General features: G+C 40.7%; 1 long non-coding RNA gene across 3 annotated transcripts in view; it reads right to left on the reverse strand.

Moving 5' to 3' along the window:
• Positions 1 to 13,364, reverse strand: part of LOC143652485 (uncharacterized) — a 48,590-nt gene that overhangs the window by 28,404 nt on the left and 6,822 nt on the right. Inside the window, exon 2 of one of the 3 annotated variants that reach the window (XR_013160716.1) lies at positions 1,187 to 1,364. The exons of 1 other annotated variant lie outside the window; for it this stretch is intronic. This is a non-coding gene — a long non-coding RNA (uncharacterized LOC143652485). Of the gene's footprint in view, positions 1 to 1,186; positions 1,365 to 8,020; positions 8,100 to 13,364 lie in introns of all 3 variants that reach the window. One more of the 3 variants, XR_013160715.1, reaches the window with a different exon arrangement.

A 13,364-nucleotide genomic window follows, 5' to 3' on the forward strand; every position in this document is an offset into this window, starting at 1 on the left:
ATTTGATCTTCTTCTCCCACCTATGAACTCTGGGAGTTTGGGTTGATGAGTTAACCATTGTGAGAATCAATTTTCTTATTAAAAATTGAGGAAAATAAAACTTTCATTCCAGGGTTATCATGGGTATCAAATGAAATGAGCTGTGTCAGGTTCTAGTTCAGTGACTACATAGGCGTTGCCTAGTCCTCATTAAAATTCAGTGAGGCAGGGACTCTAAGTCCTCATTTACAAGTGAGGAAACCCTTGCTTGCAGAGGTTAACCCTTGCTTGCCCGTATTTGTAAATGTAGCGCCCAGTAGAGAGTAAGTGGTCAATGAACAACAGCTATTAATAGTAGCAACTGGAACAGGAAGAGGTATTATTCTGAGTTGTTTCAGAAACCGGAATGAGCCATTAGTAGGTAGAGATTGTTGATTTTCGCTCAAGGAAAATTCCTATTACAATTTAGAGCTGGCCAGCACTGAAAATTTCCTCCAGAACCCAGAAAATGCCCTGCTCCTCAACGTGTTCACACTGAGGTTGCTGAGTGTATTTCAGGGAATCTGTAGCTGAGATTTCCTCACTGACGGGAAGCCAAGACTTCATGGCATTTAACTTATCTCCAGCTGCTGGCTGAGTGTTTGGTGTAGATGGCTGTACCTAAAAAATGCACATCCTCTGTGATGGTTAAGGCCACCTATCAAAGTGGCCAGGTAATGGAGTCCAGGTGTTTGGTGGGGCAAGCACTGGCCTGATTGTTACTCTGAGGGTATTTCATGGATTTCAATCACTAGTCAGCATCCATGGCTGATTACTCTACAATCAACAAAGGAGATTGCCTTCAACAACAAGAGAAGTCTCATCCAATCAGGTGAAGGCCTTAAAGGCAGAACTGATGATTTCAGCTGTCAGAGAGAAGAATTTCTGTCTCGACTCCAGCCAGCTTCTCATGGGAAATTCATAAAAAATTTCATTGGCGTTCCCTGCTTGTGGCTTGCCCTATGGAATGATGACTTGCCCACCCTACTGTCACACGAGCCAATTCCTATAATAATTATATATATATATATATACCTTGTCAGTTCTGTTTCCTGGAGAACCCCGACTAATAAACCCACAATATCATCACTCTCCATTCCTTCTTCCAACTTTATCTTCCCTTTCTAACAGGTGCTACTTCCTGCTATCATATCACCTTCTTTATTACCTTGTATTCTCTTCCATCCAGACAAGAATGAAAGCTCCACTAGAGCAGGGACAGCATCCTGTTCACTACTGAATCCCCAGAGCAGTATCTGGTCCTCACAAGTACTCAATGATGTCACACGGTGGCAGTTTGAAGCTGTATGCACCCCAGAAAACATGTTCTTCAAGTTAATTCATTCCTGTGGGTTAGAACCCATTGTAAGTAGGACCTTTTGATGAGGTGACTCCAGTTAAGGTGTAGTCCAGCTCAGTCAAGCTAGATTTTAATCCTATTACTAGAGTCCTTTATGAGTGGAATGAAATTCACTCATAAAGAGAAAGAGAAAAGGGAGAAGAGAAAGCTACAGGAATCAAGAAACTGAACATCAGTGGAACCACGAAAAGAAAGGAAAGACCAGGAGACACCGCCTATGCTTGCCACGTAACAAGCTAAGGACCAAGAATCACTGGTAGCCAGTCCTAGGACACCAGTCTTTGGGAAGAAAACATCAGCTTGATGGCATCTTGATTTGGATTTTTTCCCAGCCCCAAACCATGAGTTAGTGAATTCCTGTTGCTTAACACCCCACCCCCACCCCCACCCCCATTTCATGACATTTGCTTGAGCAGACAAGAAAATAAAACACTCACTTACACTCAAAAATCAATACATGGCCTTGGGAAGATATTTATTTTTCTATGTCCTTCTTATTCCTTCCACTGAAATCTTTCATCCCATCACCTCCTGAGACACCCATATGTTAGAATGTTCTGGTACCCCCCATGAGAAAGAGATCTCCTGCCATTTTGTGAAAGATGCAAGAACTGCCAGTGGCAACCTGCAGAATCCCTGTGTGGGATTTTCTAGCTATTGATCAGTCCATTTGCAATTCCCTTCACCATATGAAAAACCCTTAGTCATCAACATGTATGTGCCAGAGAACAGTCTTTCTCCCATATACGTGCGAACTCCATGACGCTCAAGAAGGAAAAGAGACAGTTGCTTCCCTTTGAGAGAACAAAGTTAAACAAAAAGAAAGCCTATTATTGGGGAATATGATATCCCATGTCCTGAAATTTCCTTCCATGAGGAGGGACCTCCATTAGAGAAACACTAGCAGCCTCTCTTCACCGCTTTGCTCATTTATCCCTGGGAAAGGAGGAGTTCAAGAGAAGTAACTCTTTCTTCCTTCTTCTATGTCTTCTCTTATCCTATTTCTAAATAAGGTCACATTTCTTTTTACTACTGTGTTCCAGATTGCTCTCTGCCCATGGTTGGCCAAACATTCAAGGCTCTGTGCCTGTTGGTGGGGTGACCTGTCATTTACTTGCACTGCCTGCAACTGGGTAGGTATTCCTGATTAACTTTGGAATGTGGCTTTAGGAAACTCGTGATCAATGCTCATCTAAGCCATACCCTTCAACTGAGTCCTCATCAATAATAAAACAAGTATTTTAGACTCCATTGGCCTAACTATTTTGTGTCTCTCTTTTAATTGGCTCTAAACTCAAGTGGTAAGGGGTACAGTTATTTAGCCCCCTAAGATCCCAATAAAATTTGAAGGCAAAACCATAGTATGGTTGAACTCCTTCCTCTCTCTCACTTAGAGAGGAACAAGAGTTGGGCCCCTCACAGATTCTCCTCTCAGGGCCAGAACAAGTTTCCGCATATCTATTTGTCTTTCTGTGTGTATATGCTATGGGGATTTGTTGAAATATGGTACCACGGTTTCAGTGGAAAGCCTCAGGTAATGGGTAAGAGAGCTGTTTTCCTCTGTAGAGGTTAGAAATCACTGCTCTCCCCATCCCTCAGGAATGGCCTGAGAATGCCTATGTCCCTTCTTAAGCTCCTACATACAGAAAACAACTTAAGCTTTTCTTTCAGTTTTCCCCTTATGTGCCTGTTTCTCCTTGAATGGAGGCTATGTAAGGGTAAGTCTTGGTTCCATCAGCCTAATCATTTTGGATTTCTGATTGGATTCCAAGGATGAACTAAGTTCTAGTAGGAGCTAGGTCTAATTCACTATCTTCATAACACTGTAACTTTCATTAGCTTTTAAGAATAGGACAATGGTGATCATCTCAGATAATAATCCCATTCTTACACCCATCACTCGGTCAGGATGAATACCTATGCAACTTTCTTCTCTTCATCATGCAACTTGATTGCCAGTCTCTTCAGAAATCTTTATCCTCTGTTTTATTTAATGCTATAGAAATTGAGAGACTTTGTGGACAAATCTCTCAAATTAACATGTTTCAGGCTGTTTGCCTCTTGTCTCTTCTGATTTAGCTGAGCCCCTGGATCCTGATAAGGTCTGTCTATGACACATCTCTTTCCTCTTATGCCAGAACCACAATGATGGAAGTGTAGGTGGTATCTGTTGGTAGAGAATTGATCATTGCCGCCCCACAGGAGCAGGAATAATGCTAGAGGCAGCGGTATTGAAATAACATGGGAATAAAATTCATTGAGCTATATGCTTATAATTGGTGCATATATTTGTATACTTCAATCAGTAAGTTTGTTCATTTGTTTTTAAGACAGAGAAAGGGAAAGTTACAAATGGAGGTGAGCTCTGGGATTGAAGGCCATGATTCAATGGGAAAGGGAAAAATCCTCAGTGATTATGTGACCATTAAAGAATTGTGAAGAGACACAAGAGAGGAACTGTTCTTAATTACTAATCTGAGCTTGAATAAAATGATACAAGCAGGGGTCCAGACAATCCCCAGAAATGAGCAGGCCAGGGTCCTGGCAGCTCGGGCTTTCTCCTTTATTGTCTGGGGTCAAGGCACTGTGCAAAGCACTTCACATATGGTATCATATGTGAGGCTCCCAGCACTCCTGTGAAGTAGATATTATGCTTCTCATTTACAGAGGAGGGAACTGAAGCAAAGAAAGGGTGTGCTCATTTTCTAGAGCTGCCAAAACAAAACACCCCAGACTGGGTGGCTTAAAACAACAGACATTTACTCTCTCACAACTCTGGAGGCTAGAAGTCTGCAATTGAGATCGACCGTGGAGCCATGTTCCTCTAAAGCCTGTAGAAGAAAAACCTTCCTTCCTCTCCCACCTCCTGGTGGTTTGCCGACAGTCCCTGGTTTTCCTTGGCTCACAGCCACAACACCTGAATCTCTTGTTCAGGTGTTGTTCAGACCATTGTTGCATGGTCTTCTCCCCTTGTGTGGCTTTGTCTCTTCTCCCCTTCTCGTAAGGCCACCAGTCATATGGGATTAAGGACCTGCTCTACGCCGGTACAACCTCATCTTAATTCAACTAATTCCATCTGCAAAGACTATTTCCAAATATGGTCACATTTTCAGGTACCAAGGTTGGGACTTCAATGTATCTTTTTAGGGGACAAGCACTGAGCAGAAGGTGAGTGACTTGTAAAGGTGAGTGTTGGGCTGGATTTGAATGAGGTCTGTCACTTCCAAGACCAGAGCTTCAGACCAAACTCCACGGCTTCACCTGGATCCCTGCTGCTGCTTGTGGTTTGCGCATCCATCTCTGGTCCACTCAATCAAGCCTTGTATGCTCCTTGTACTCTAGAAGGTCACAGCCTGGCCCAACAGGAGAGAGCCAAGCAACAGGCTTGGGTGTGGAGGGCAGGACCACAGAGCTCTCTGGAGAGGGATTCTGCCTGGCTGTAGTTTGGCAGCATGAAGCACTTACCCATGATGGTTTTGTTGTTCGCAGAATTTAGGAGGAGAATCTAGGAAGGCACTAAAGATGTCTGAGGCCCTCGGAGAAATCCTTTCCCTGTGCACAGGACAGAATCTGAACACACATGGACGAGGATGACAGTGAGACGAGATGTTGAGTCCATAGGAGGCTCACAAGCAGTCAGCCACGCTCCCCTCCCTCCTTCCCCAGACTTCAGATAATTTTACATTCTGGTCCCCCCAGAGGTAGAGCATCCATGCTTGAGTTAGAAAAAGAAGCAGGTGAGGTTTGCTTCCAGTTCTATCTTACTTCATGAAAGCTCAAACTTTGAAAATGAAATGGACCAAATTGCACAGCTATTTGCATTAAGAAACAACTCCACTTATTTTGAGAGGTTATTTAGATCACGTAGGATGTGATTTGGGTTAAAGAAATTCAGTCAGAATCAAGCTTTAAACCAATACATGATGAATTAAAAATAAGAGCTAGGTCGAACTTTACTGAGTGAGTTCAGAGCTTCTGTTGAAAAACCACAACACAAACACAAAATATTGGAAATGATGGCAACATGGGTGCAAAGACTAAAATAATGTATAATCACTCTCCTGTGCCGGTGGTTAATGAAGTATCTAAATCTGCCCTGACATCCTCTGTTGGCCAAGACGTTTTCATCTCTGACCGTGTCACCCACCACCCCATGGGGCAGCCAGTGACACTACCCATGTTTCGGGCAGCGGAGAAGCAGGTCCTTACCAAGGGGCAGGACTGGCTTATCTCCTCAGAACCGGGTCAGACAGCTGCTTAATGTTTTAAATCCATGCTAAAACCCTGGGCCCCAGGCCTGCACTGCTTCAAAGCAAAGGCACAAAGAAACAGTCTGGGCTGTTTCTGTAGCTGCTACTGCAGGGGAATCATGTGAACAGGTCATGCTGGCACCACGCCGGCCACACGATCTCAGCAGGAATTTATTCTGGGCTCGGTTTCACAGATACTTACCCTTGCCACTCGGTTTCGGGACTGGAAATGTTATACTCTTTTTAGAAGCGTCAACGGCTCCCAAGAACCTCACCTCAAATAAAACTCACGAGCCTCGTTTTGAGGACTGACCTACAAACCTGCTCTTCCATCCGAGCATGTTTTCAATCCACGTCCCCCTTGCATGCTCCTCAGACCACGATGCATCTCCAATTCTTCTTTGAAATGAAGCTTTTTTTCTTCTGCAATCCTACTAGGATCTGACCCCGATGAGGACAATGACACCATCTGTCTATTTTTACTTACTGTTGTATCTCCACTTCCTAGCCCACTGCTTGAAGTATCTCTCCTCTGATTGCACCAACAAATGTCAAGATAAACTCTGAAGTCACAGTAAATAAATCACTGTGGTAGCAGTGCCCCAAAAAACAACCAGGTTCCTGGGACAGAAAAGATAGCCTAGAAATCATCTGAAGTATGGGCAAAAATGGAGTTGTATAATTTTATTCTACATATACTTATTTAGCAAGTATATGTGCCCACACACTTAGCGATCACCTGGAAATAATTGATGAATATGTCACATATGGCCCCTGCCCTAGGGTGGTGGGGAAGACAGACTTTAAACAAAGGGTTTTATTTGTAAGAAGTGCTTCTAAGAGAGGGACTGCTGAGCTTCCATCTCAGGAACTTTGCACGCATGGCTAAACTGCATTTAGTTCCCCAGGGCTGCCCTAATGAAGGACCATGGACTGGGTGACATAAAACAACAGTTCTGGAGGCCACAAGTCTGAAATCGAGGTATGAGCAGAGTTGAGCTTCCTCTGAAGCCTGTAGTGGAGAAGTCTGCCTTGGGTCTTCAGCTTCTGGTGACTCCCAGCAATCCTTGGTGCTCCTTGCCTTGCAGATGCCTCACTCGGAGCCTTGTAAGACCTGTTCTTCTTTCCCCAAGATATTTGCATGCCTTGTTCCCTCACTTCGTTCAGCTGTTTACTGAGATGTCACCTCCAGAGAAAAGTCTTCTCTGACCATCCTTTCCTCAATAGCAGCCCTTGTCCTTCTCCACACAAACCCTCTTTGCTTTTCTTCGTTGCACATATCACCACCTAACAGCATGCTATAAGGAACAGGTCTTTACTTCCTTGTTTATTGCCTGTCCCTGCCACTAGAATGCAAGCGCCCTGAGAATGCCAGGATTGTTCTTGTTTGTATTCCCCGCCCCTGGGGTGGTGCCTAGGTGGGAGGAAGCACTGACCAATTTCACGGTGAAGGAATGAGTTATGGAGAGGATAAGGAGCTTTCCCAATCAGTGGGAAAAGCACCCACTAATCAATAAATGGGTTGGTTGGTCACTATGCTTCCAGTTGTTACCACTCTGTTCTGCTAAAGTTGCCGTCTCCTGATTCCTGACACCGTAGATTAGTATTGCCTATTTTGAACTTTATATAAATGCGTGCATGCAGTTCTTTTGCTTTACACTATATTTTCCTGAGATTCATCCATATTTTGCATGTACAAGTTCATTCATTTCACAGTCCTAAAATACTCTATTTTATGTGTCCATTCTATTAATGATAAATTATGGACATTTGGATTGTTTCTAAATTTCAACTATTATAAATAAAGCTGCTGTGAACGTTCTTGAACATATTTATTAGTGAACCTAAGTATGCATTTCCATGGGGTATATCTTTTCCTAGGAATGGAATTGCTGGATCATAGAGAATGAGTATGTTCCATTTTAGCAGATACTGCCAAATAATTTTCCAAATTGCCTTAATTTACATTCTCACCAGGAATGCATGAAGATTCTGGATTCTTCACAAGTGACCAATATTTGTTTCGTTCATTCATTTTAATTTTATCCATTCCAGTGAGCATGTAATGATATCTTATTGTGGTTTTAATTGGAATTTTCTCGATAATTACTATATGTTTTGTTAAGTGCCCTTTCAAATCCTTTGTCTGATTTTCTGTTGTACTTGCTATCTGTTTCATATTTATATATTCTGAATATGAGACTTTTGTTGGTAATATGAATTAAAATATATTCTCCAAATCTGTAGGTTATCTTTCCATTCTCTTAATAGTGTTCAATGTAAAAATTTATAAAACTCTATAAGTCCAATGTAACAATGTTTCCTTTATAGGTTGTGCTTATCTTTTCCTGTCTAAGAAATCTTTGCCAAACTGAACTGCTAAAAATTTTACCTTTGCTTTTCCAGATAGATGACAAATTTGACATTGTCAATTTTCACACGCAAAGAAACCTGCTGGGATCTAGATGAACCTGGAAAAATCAACAAATTTACAACATTGAGGCTTCAAATCTATGAACGTGGTATATCCTTACACTTATTGGTATCTTTTAAATATTCTTTTCATTATATATATATATTTTATTGTAGGAGTCTTTCCATTAGTTTATTTTTAGGTGTTTGTTTTTTTTTTTGGATATATTCTAAATGGTATCATTTGGCTAATTCATTTTTATATTTTTGTTGCTGGTCTATAGAAAAACAATTTATTTTTTATATTGACCTTGTATCCAACACCCTGTTAATTTCATTTACTGCTTTTCTATTCAATTTTTTGGGGGACTTTCTGTGTAAACAGTCATGCCATTCTGGATTATTTGTTTATTTTATTTATATAGTGATGTTTTCCAATGGCCACAGCCTCTAATATAATGACATATATGTATATAGATAGCAAGCATCATTGTCTTATTCTTTCTTGATAACTGGTAAAAATTGTAATAGTTTATCATTAAGTAAGATATTTGCTTGTTAGTGTTTTGTAGACACACCTTATCAGATTGCAGAGGTTCTCTTTTGTACTTGGCTTGGTATAAGATATATATATATTTTTATCACGAATGAGGTTTGAATTTTGCCAAATGTTTTTTCTACATCTATTGAGATAATTTGGTTTTTCTCTTTCATTCTATTAGTGAGATGAATTGCATGAACTGATTTCTGATTGTTAAACCAATCACAAAGTTCTAGAAAATCTTAAAATTGGCCCTAATGTATTGTATTTTTATATATCTTTAAAGTCAGTTTGCAATTAAAGTTTTTTTGTTTGTTTTATGTTCAGAGGGAGGTTTACCTGTAATTTTCCTTTCTGGTAATGTCTTATAAGTTTTGGGAATAAAAACTATGCTGACCTCATTATACTAAATAGAAAGTGTTCTCTATTTCTATTCTCTGCAAGATTATGTTTCAGACTGCTGTATCTTTTCTTTAATTTTTGGAATAATTCCTCTGTGGAATCATCTGGTCTTAGAGTTCTCTGTGTGTGTGTGTGTGTGTGTGTGTGTGTGTAAAACATCAGCCATTTTATCATCCTTGTAATTTTGTGGGTCAACAATTCATGCAGGAACTTTTCAAAAGAGGAATTCATGAGGGGCATAGCAGAAATAACTTTTATCTGCTTTATGATTGATGACTGGAGCCCCCAGTGGCTGGGGTTGGCTGGGATCGGCTCTGTGGAGCCATACGTGTGGGGTCTTGGTTCTGATGTGGCTGTGTTTCTTGATTCTTTTCCATGCGGTATCTGCTGAGGCTGAGGCATCCAAGATGAATACGTCTCTAAAGTGTCTGCTACCTAGGTTGGGCTGGCTGGAGCAGCTCGGACTTTCTGAGTGTCTAATGTCTTTGTATAGGCTTCTCCAACTGGCTAGCTTAGGCTTCCTCATAGCTGGGAGCTCCAGAGTAATGGAATTTCTTGTATGGCAGCTGCTTTCCCCCGCCAGTATTCCGGGTCAAAGCTTCAAGGCCTCTTGGATCTGCTGAAAGCCATTGAATTCCATTTTTGCCAAGCAAAGTCACTAAATCCAATCCAGGTTCAAGAGGAGGGAAACTAGACTCCACTTTTCAGATGGAGGGGTAGCAAAGAATTGGAGTTCTGCTTTAATCAACCAAAATTGTGAAAGAGGAAAGACTAAATCATTAATTTGTTTTGTCTTTATTTCCTTAAAAAAAAGCAAAAAGAAAACTAAGGTGCTAGTAATGTTGTAGTTTTCGATAAATTGCTTAGTTGGCATGAAGAAAAATACATCCATTTTCTATAGTCAGAATTTTAGAGCTAGGAGAATCATTTACGATAACCTAGTCTGTCTGGTTTGGAATCCATCTTGTCTTGGAGTTTTCTTGTGAGAAGTTTAAAACTATACTAATGGTTTGAATAACTTCTATTTTTGGGGATGGGGGAATACAGCATCTGGGAACTGAACTGGTTTGAATAACTTTTAAAATCTTTGATTTGGTACCTTCTTCTATTTTCTGATGTGCTTGTCAGTTATTATCTGTTCAAATATTGCTTCTGTCCCATACCTTTCCTCCTTTGCTTCTAGTGTACCAGTTATTCAAATATTAGATATTTTTCTTATATTCCATAATCTAATATGATTGTTTATGCTTTTTCATGCTTTATTTTTCTTTCTATTCTTTAGTCTGGCTATTTTCCATTGACATATTATCTTCCAGTTCATGGATCCTTTTTTTTTTTTTTCTGTGTCTAATCTGCTACTTACCTTATCTAGTGAGTCCTTAGTTTTCAAATATTGAGTTCTAGAATTTCCGTTTGTATCTTAATTAACGTCTTCAGTGCAGTCCTCCAGCTTGTTATTCTTCAACACATTAATCAGATTTATTTTAAAGTCCGTGTATGAGAATTCCATTATCTGGATCATCTGTGGGTCTGTTTTCTCCCATGATTTTGTTCATTTTTCCTAACTCCTAGCACGCCTGGTAATTCTTTATTGAGAGTCAAACATCATATATGGAAAATTATTGAGATGGCGTGAGGTTCCGGATAACATCTTCATAGAGGATTTATTTTTCCTTCTTGTAGGCTGTTAGTATAAGGGTCACATCTCTTTAATCTAGTTGGGATTGGGAGGTTTGAATCTGGGTTTCAGTTTGTATGAGAGCTGGGCTATTTCCAGTTAATCTTTCCCCCAAACCCCAAGGATTCTAATTGGAGGTTTGGGGTATTTACCAGTGCTGCTTCTCTTTGATGGGTTCTGACCCTCAATTGCTGCCTCCCCAGCTCTGTGAGATCACCAAAATCTCTGCTCAGCCTTTCAGCCTCTTAGATACCACTTTAAACTCTGCTTCTTAGTCTCTTGGCCTGAGCAACTTCAGATTTGGCATGTGCCTTGAACAGAAAAATGTCTAGAATGTCAGCTCACATCAATGCACTTCTCTTCTCTGATGTTTTGAAAGCTCTCCAAAGCTTTAAAATGGAATTTTTTGAATTGTGACCAGATTTTCTAGTTGCTCGTGGTGGGAGGATTGGTTTGCCACTAGCTAGTCCACAAAAAATAGAAAAAATATCGTTCACTACATTCTATTCAGCAAAATCCCATAGGAATTCACCACTAAATGAAGTTCCCCCAATGACAAACATTTCAATGAGGAACGTGGAAAATCTACAGTTCCTTAGAATGTGTGCATCTCGTTAACATAATCAAAGAAAGAATATCATCACGATTTTGAATTTTAAATTCCTCCTCAATCAATTAAACCAAGCCTAATTCAAATACCATTCCTGTCTTCAGAAATGAATGCAATTCAACCCTGAACCCTTTTACTAAGTCAGTTTGGAGGTAATCCTTGGAAATAAAGCTAACAATGAATGACAATTAAGATCTGAAGAGTCTACTTCACTTATATAAATGGAAAAACAGATGAAAATTCAGCACAGTCAGGACAGATGTTGAAAAATTAATCTGGTGGCAAGAACTTAGGTGAAGTTTTCGTGCTGGGTGTAAATACAGTCAAAGTGGTGATTAGGATAAAGTTTAGTGGATACTGTGCTAAGGTTTAAATCCACCAGCTATAGCCATTTATTAGATGATATATATATTTTCTTTCATGTGTCAACCACAATGAACTGTCGAGAGAATATTGGAGGGCTATGTGGAGAAGAATTTTGAGGTTGCATCTGAGCGCAGGCGAAAAGAGAACTGTGATCAACTAGTAATGTCTACCACTGACAGTACATGAGTCAGGCATCTGCCATCTGCAATGTCCATGCTGCAGAAATAGGTATTTATGAGTAGAGCCTGGGTCCATGAACAAAATTGGTATTTTACAATAATACCATAGACACTATGCTTCTTATTGTTTATGGCTATGTTTTATATTAACCATCAGGTTCCAGCATGTCCTGTGCCATTTAAGTTGGGAGGCTTATCTCTGTATTGTAGAGCTGGTGCCTTACTCACCTGAATGTTCATACTTTTGTATTATATCAGGATTTTTCCTGAACTGCTTGCCCTGTTCATGTATGCATGCTGCATCCCTCCCCATTACTGCTCCTCTGGCTTCAGAACTTTGCACTCATTCTCCCACTTTGAGCCTCATCGTACCGGTGTTAATATCTGAGTCTGTTTCCCCAGCCAAGGCCATGACTTGTCTCCATAAGTAAATTCCCATTGATCTCCTCCTGGTGACGCTGCCCCAGCTTGCCCAGCACATATGATGTGCAGAACAGGTAAGGCAGCATGGAATCACAAGGATGGTGGTCCATGGCTCTGCAGAGAGAAACACCTGGCATGACCAGTGTTCCAAACGCTCTGCCTCTCCCAGACTTAGCTCATTCCCTCTACTGTCCAGCCAAGGTCTTCACTCTTTCACCTTCTGTCCTGTCCCCAAAGGGGACTCAAAAGATCATTTGCAGCTCATCCCTGATTATCTTTGTACCTTCTCCACAGGTGGCTTTAATTTTTACATGTTGTTAGCGCATCATAAGAAGACAGCCAGGAACGACGTATAGAAGGTCCAGTCGTCGTGATGACTTCTGCTATACTGGTCGGAGTCCAAATATTCCTTGTTCTCACATCCTTGTAGGAGTCTCAGCATCAGAGAATTTTCATGGATTTTTACTCTATCCCTGTGTCTTCAGATTATTGATCAAGACATTCTCTCAGATCCTCAAGATTGGAATATCATGTTTCTGTACTCTATCATGCCGAATATTTCTAACAACACTTAACCACACAAGTTTACCTTTAAAACCTTCTAACTAAATGTACTTTATGTACTTAGTTCTTAACCTATGAAATATCCCTACTCCAGTACAATAAATTCCCTTCTGCTAATACTAGGCATCAAAGGGGCAGTGGCATTGAAAGCATATATTCCCCCAAAGCCCAAATCCGTTGTGCTTTGATTCCCGTTGAATGATGTTGCTGTGCAACTGTCCTCCCCTCCCTCCTGCTAAGTCAGAGGTGGGAGAACTGCAGTCTGCAGGCCAAATCCAGCACTCTTCCTGATTTTGAATAGGCTCAAGAGCTAGGAATGGCTTTATATCTTAATAATATATTTTATTTTGCTTCTCAAACCACAAAACTAAATTATTTATTATTTGGTCCTTTATGAGGGAGTTTTGTCAACACCTGGCACGAGGGAAAGGAATGAGTCCTGTGCCCTTCGGGTATTAGGCAAGTTGCAGAAGTGGGGTAAAGCATGGTGGTTCTCCATGTGCAATTGCTTGACCACAGCTTGACTGAGTCAGGGCTCACCAGGCTGGGTCTGTTCATTTT

Source organism: Tamandua tetradactyla, chromosome 12 (genome assembly GCF_023851605.1).
Source record: "Tamandua tetradactyla isolate mTamTet1 chromosome 12, mTamTet1.pri, whole genome shotgun sequence".
NCBI lineage: Eukaryota > Metazoa > Chordata > Mammalia > Pilosa > Myrmecophagidae > Tamandua > Tamandua tetradactyla.